Genomic DNA, 6,599 nt, shown 5'->3' with positions numbered 1-6,599 from the left:
CATAGTGGGAAGTTTTGCTGTACCACTTTGAAGACAGAGTAGCTACAGAAATTATTTTTCACACACTTAGCTTCTTCTGCATAGGTGGCCTGCCACTTACTGTTCTCTGAATTTGAGGCATTTGCCCCCCTCCCCTGCCGAAACTCTAGGGAGAGTTGTATTTATTTTCCTGTTACACCATCATAGTTCCATGATTCTGAAAGCATTGGCCTGGACCAGCAGCATCAGCATCACTTGAGAATTTGTTGTAAATGCAAGTTCTCAGCCTCACCCCAGACCCACTGAATCAGAGATTCTGGGGCTGGGTCCCGGAAGTCTGCATTTTGTCAAGTCCAACACCTGTTTCTGATGCAAGCTGATGTTCAAGCACCACTGTGGTTAACAATTTGTGTGTACTCGACCCTGAACTTGACTCTAAGCTCTTGTGGACCCATCAGCCAGCCTAGCACACAACTTAACACAGGGTAGGAGCTCAAAAATGAGCTGCAATTTTATTCTAGATTATTTCCTACCACTGAAATTGCACTGTCTTATTTTTCCTACTGTTGGCCCTGAGTATTTCCTTGTCTTTTATGAGTTCCTTCAATTCTGCCCATATCTTTTATTAAAATCTGTTTGGTTAAAAATTTTTGAGTTTGCCATCTATTTCCTATAAAACCCTGATAGATACAATGACCTCAGAGTTTATTCATTTCTGTCAAGGACTGCAAATGGAACACTTTTTCCAAAGAAGAAATCGCTAATGATGTGCTTTTAGGTTTTCATTATTTGAGAGTGAAGAACCCCCCTACACTGTTCTGAAGAAATAGCTGGATTGAGCTTCTATGTTCTATGTGCCAGAATTATGCCCAGTCCATTGTACATTATCCATTTAATTCTCACAATAATAATCATGAGGTGTTATTATTTCAACTTTTCTGGACATCAAAGGTCAAACCAGTTGTGACTTGCATCATATTATAAAGCTAGAAAAAGTGAGAGCATCAGTATTGTAACATCTGTCTGATGACAAAACCAATGTCCTTAAGGCCCCTGTAGGCCCCGAACATTGTCCTTTTGCACAGGTGACACTGCCACTACTACACCAGAAAGGGGTTGCTGATGAGGCCAGTCAGGGGCAGAGGAAGGAACGCTGGAGACTCCTGCACTTCAGTTTCTGCTTCCCAGACAAGGACAGAGAACTTCAGCAGGGGCCTGACAGCACTACAGTGAAGAACCAGGTCAGGAGATTAGACGTCAAAGTTAAGGGCATGAGTATCACAAAAATATGTGTTTAGGATTAGGCTGGAAAGTCAGAAGAAAGCTGCATAGTATTTACAGATGAAGAAAGACAAAAACAGACAATATTGCAAATCAATTTCAACAAAAGAGGCAATTAAGAGAGACAAATTATAAGGGTGGTGCTGTGCTGTGCTTAGTCCTATCCAACTATTTGTGACCCCACGGACTGTAGCCCACTAGGCTCCTCTGTCCATAGGGATTTGCCAGGGAAGAATAGTGGAGTGGGTTGCCATGCCCTCCTCCAGGGGATCTTCTCAACCCAGGGATCGAACCCACATCTCTCCCACTGCAGGTGTATTCTTTACCATCTGAGCTACCACAGAAGCCTGAAAATACTGGAGCGGGTAGCCTATCCCTTCTCCAGGGGATCTTCCTGATACAGGAATCGAACCAGGCTCTCCTGCATTGCAGCTGGATTCTTTACCAGCTGAGCTACCAGGGAAGATCCATAAGGATGGTACCAGTTAGTATTTGGAGAGAGAATGAGATTAAGCTATTTTGTCAACTCTCTCTCTCTTTTTTTTTAGCTGCACCTCACAGCCTGTGGGATCTTACTTCCCTGACCAGGGACTGAACCCATGTCCCCTGCATTGGAAATGCAGAGTCTTAACCACCAGACCACCAGGGAAGTTCCCTGTCAATGCTCATCGCTGGGGCTTATTTCCCTGGCCTAGTTGCCCCTGGGCAGGGGCTGGCAGTCACTAGAACATGCCAAGACAGCACGTACAGGGAAGCAATGCCAGATGGGGGAGGGAGGGCTTTACCCTTTATCACACTAACTAATGGCACTTCTCCTCCTGAGTACAAACAGCACCCCTCCCCCCAAAAGGGAACAGTGGATCTTAACTCAGTCTCCACTGAGCATGGCAAGGCTTTGCCTTCCATAAATAGTCTTCTTAAGAACCTGCCTTGAAAATCACCTTTTAGTGAGTGGTTCATATAGCCATAAATAAATAAATGCCTGTTGAATAGGAGGGAATGGGATCATAGCTAGATTGGAATGTCACCTTCTTGATTACAGGGCTCTGAATTGTGACACTTCATCCAGACTCTGTGATTTGTGCTGGGGAGGCCGTGGTGAAAAAGCCCTTGTGGAGCTTATCGCACTGCAGCAGGAGGGTCAGACAAGACAGAAGTAAACTTTCGTATCACGGGAGATGCCATAAAGGAAATAAACAAGATAGGATGGGGAATAGTGTAGTAGTCAAAGGCCTCAGGGGAAGAAATACTCAGGCAGAAACTTGGAGGGTTAAACACACATACACACACACACACACACACACACACACACACACACACACACAAAGACTCCCCATTCAAAATACAGAGGGAAAGTTTTTCAGGTGGAGACAGCAGTGAGGGCTAAACTCTGGATTTGGGAAGGCTCTTGGTGTGTGTGCCCCGGGCACAGAGCGCAAGGTGGGAGAGGGCAGGAGATGAAGCTGGAAAAGAAGGGTCAATTTGAGACCACGTGTGAGTCCTGAGGATTAGGAGAATATGTTGCCTCACCAATTTAGGGACAATGCCCCTTATCAGCTCAGAAGAATGAAAACGATGCCCCTTTCCCTAGGCAACAGAATTCTCCTAAAAGAAAAGGGGGGAAGGAGAGGGCAACAGGCAGGAAGGCTAGGGGTCTCCAAATGGAGGAAATAGGCTGCAAGTGTCAGACATTTTTTGTCTCTCTCTTAAGCGGCAAGAGAAAACAAACTAACAAACTATAAGTGTCAGATTTTTGGCTTCCCTGATAGCTCAGTTGGTGAAGAATCCACCTGCAATGCGGGAAACCTGGGTTTGATCCCTGGGTTGGGAAGATCCCCTGAAGAAGGGAAAGGCTACCCACTCCAGTGTTCTGGCCAGAAGAATTCCATGGACTTTATAGTCCATGGGGTCACAAAGAGTCAGACACGATTGAGCAACTTTAAATGTAAATGTCATGTGAGCCCTGGAAGAGCCTGAGGCCTCCCAGCCATGATTCTAAGGTGCCATCTGGCCCTGGGTCTCGGAAGGTGGATGCACTCTCCTTTCTTTGCTGCGGATCAGGTCCCGCTCCTGGCAGGCTGTCAGGAGAGCTCTCACTTGGCAGGTACAGGCTCCCTTGATTTCATAAATGCACAGCCTGTAGTCAAGAATTTCCAAATGTGATTAAAATGAAACTGCCATGGAAATCAGGTCTGGCACCCCATCTCTCCAGTACTCAGAAGGAAGAGCACCTCCCAGACCTGGCAGGCGACTTCAGTGACATGGTTTGGAATAGATTTAGGAAGGGCTGCCAGGTAGACAAGAGATTTCAATAACTAGGCAGCCAAATTAGTCATGAGAAGGACTGGGTACCAGGGATGGACCAGGGAAAACCTCCTGACCTCTCAATAGTCGAAGTCATTGAGATAAATGAGCTCTGAAAACAGTGCTTCATCTGAGAAGGAGGACGTACTTTATGATTAACTCCAGATGACCACAGTCTCTGGAGGCTGACCAAACCCTGTTCCTGGAAATCAGAAAATGATAACTTTGCAATAGCTTCTTTGGCCAGTTCAGTCCTTGAACAGTTCAAAAGAGGGAAGAATTGGCCCAAAATGTCCTATATCAGCAGAGAAGCAGAGATAAAATTCATTTTCCTGGACAGATTCAGTTTGGATCCAAGGCCAGCAGACCAAATTGCTACAGTTTCCTCTCTCAGTGGTTAGTCGTGCCATGGAAGAGATGGTTCCAGAAGGATAAACAAAGGTAATGCTTTAAGCAAACGGACCGTACCTGCTTGTGAGCATGATGGTCTGTAGCCAACACGACCACAGCCCACTTCCTCTGTGGCTGGTCTTAATTGAAACTGATGGAGCTGTGGAGCTAGCTGGGTTTTGCATAAATCATCATCGGTAATACACTTTCAAGGGTAATCACAACATTAATATACCAAGCAGGAAGTGAAATAATTAAAATTTAGCACAGTGCGGTATTGAAGTTTCCAAAATTAATCTGAAGCACCTTTCCTCAGTACAAATGAGCAATTGCTTCAGTCCATAGAAAGGGACATTCAAAGAAGTACTACACAGGCCATCAGCAACAAAAGAAATTCCACTCTTCTTCCTACATTGTGATTGTCTGCTTATATTTTCATTCCTTTCCTTTCTTCTCTAGTGGTGCAAGTTTTTTTTTTTTTTTTAATTTGTTTTACCTGCCTTTAAGCTAAATACATGTCATAAAGCCATGTAGAATTAAAATCTTGCAAATCTGGGAGCATTAAGAGAGAAAAATTGTTCCCTCATGACCCTTAGGAAGACAATTTCAACCCAGAGAGTGAAAAAGGATATGTACCTAGGGTGATAAGCATCTCATTTCAATATATCTGCATAGAACGTAATAAAGTACCCAGGCTGGGTCCCCTAGTGAGCCACAGGGGTAAGACAGTGGCACTAAATGGCTCACTGCTTCTGATGGAGTGTCTTTAATGCTGGATGCTTTGAAAGATGATAAGCAAAAAGCTCCCTGTTGTCCTATGTAATCTCACAGGCAGACAGCTTGACAACAGCAATATTTTGCAGAGAACCACACCCCAGTGTTTGAAGACTGGGAACATCTTGACCTAGAAGCACAAAAATATCAATCGGACTTTGAGTAGGGGCTCCCTCCAATGGGCAAGACCCCTGGTACCCAGACAGCGTCCCAGCTAAAAGTCAACACTCCCTGAACTGTACAGCAGGTAAAGCCTGTACTCTGTCAGGAGTAACTTACCTCTTAACTCACATTGGTATTACTTCTTTTCTCCTCAATATCACACCTTCTGTAAGGAGTTAGAGGTCTCTGAGTGCCTGGAGAAAAAAGTGGTAATGACTTCGCATCACCCTTGTAAGAATTACTTGAAGAGGCAATTTCATCTAGACATAAGTGATGCAAGCAGACACAAAAAAGAATGTCCAGTGGTGGAATTTCAGACCCTGGGGAAGGTGAATTAGCAGCAAGATATGGGGTAGGGTCCCCATGCCTCTTACAATGCATTGTTCAAATCATACTCCCCACTCCCCACTCTGTGATTAGAGTCAATTCTTAGGATTTATCATTTGAAATGGACACTGCCATTTCCTACATTAAAAAAATCCTCTAGTGGGTTTGGTCACCCTCAAGTGATGGGATACGGGAGAATAAATGTCGAGTAAGCAGAGTTGTCAGTTAATGTCAGGTTTCTTCACTATTCACCTGAAACTATCTCAGCATTGTTAATCAGATATACTCCAGCACAAAATGTTCTTTGGTGTTAAAAAACAAAATTTTATAAATTAAATAAATTTTAAAAAAAAGGTTTCTGAGGGTCAGCCAGCCAATGAGAACTCCCAGCGGACCATGACCAGAAAAATGACTTCCTTTGGAAAATAGTAAAAGCCCTTCACCATATTATCTTGTGCCCTTTTGAAGGAAATTTTACTCTTGTATGTTCTCAGTACAACTCTTCCTGTTAATACCAGAGAGCTCAGATGCAAACAAGTCCCACTAAAATTCTATAGGCAGAACCTAAGCACAAATGGGTATTCATGTCCTTGATCAAAACTTCAGGGTCTTCAAATGTTTCTCATCCGGCAGATATCCAAAAGCTTGTGCTACTGTTAAATCTCCTGTCTCAACTTCCTTGATGCTCAACTTGCTTGATAACAAAGTTATCAAAATTCAACTTGATCAAACATCAAGCAACTTTCTCTCAATTTGAAGGGACAGAAAAATTTAGTTGATACAGATGCCTTCAATTCACATCAAGTCAAGATGTGTTGAATGAATGCCTATTATGGGAGGAAAGGCAAAGTGGGGAGCAGAGGAAAGAGGAGGAGGAGGAGAAGCAGCAGAAACACAAGCTGAAGAAGGAGGATAGAGAGGAGGGGCAGGAGCAGATGGAAGCAGAGCAGAAGCAGAGGGGGGTGGGGAGAAGGAGGTGATGTCAAGTGGAAACTGCCCTCAGCTTCACTGAGCATCATTGCTGTGAACATCTTCCCCGTCATCTTCAGATGCTGGCCTGTCACTGCCCACCCTCCAATCATGTGGTGATGACCCCTAGTTACACTTACTCATACATAGGAGGAGCTCCCGTATTTCCAAGACATTCACTGTTTGGTTCCAATGTAGCCAACTGTCAGCGTCATTTTGAAGAAGAGTCTAGTTTCTTCCCCTCCAGGAAGTGCAAAGTGTCCTATAATATGGATAAACGGCTGTGATGGTACAGCAAGAGACATTTGCTTCCAGATTTTATTTTGGTTTTGATCAAGTTGAATTTCGATAACTTTGTCATCAGGCATAATTAACAAAAATAATGTAATTATGGAGTACATAGCACAGGTGAA

At 44.0% G+C, this 6,599-nt stretch overlaps 1 long non-coding RNA gene across 1 annotated transcript in view; it reads right to left on the bottom strand.

Annotated features, from left to right (window-relative positions):
* Window positions 1–4,704: 4,704 nt before the first annotated feature.
* Window positions 4,705–6,599, bottom strand: part of LOC145530435 (uncharacterized) — a 68,566-nt gene continuing 66,671 nt past the window's right edge. The window contains exons 6-8 of the long non-coding RNA XR_014071765.1: window positions 6,327–6,448; window positions 5,008–5,084; window positions 4,705–4,858 (exon numbers count right to left, since the gene is read on the bottom strand). This is a non-coding gene — a long non-coding RNA (uncharacterized LOC145530435). The remainder of the gene's footprint in view (window positions 4,859–5,007; window positions 5,085–6,326; window positions 6,449–6,599) is intronic.

Source organism: Giraffa tippelskirchi, chromosome 12 (genome assembly GCF_054371585.1).
Source record: "Giraffa tippelskirchi isolate mGirTip1 chromosome 12, T2T-mGirTip1v1.2.pri, whole genome shotgun sequence".
NCBI classification, from domain to species: domain Eukaryota; kingdom Metazoa; phylum Chordata; class Mammalia; order Artiodactyla; family Giraffidae; genus Giraffa; species Giraffa tippelskirchi.
Note: the sequence above shows the minus strand (reverse complement) of the source record. Positions and strands in the feature narration are given on the sequence as shown.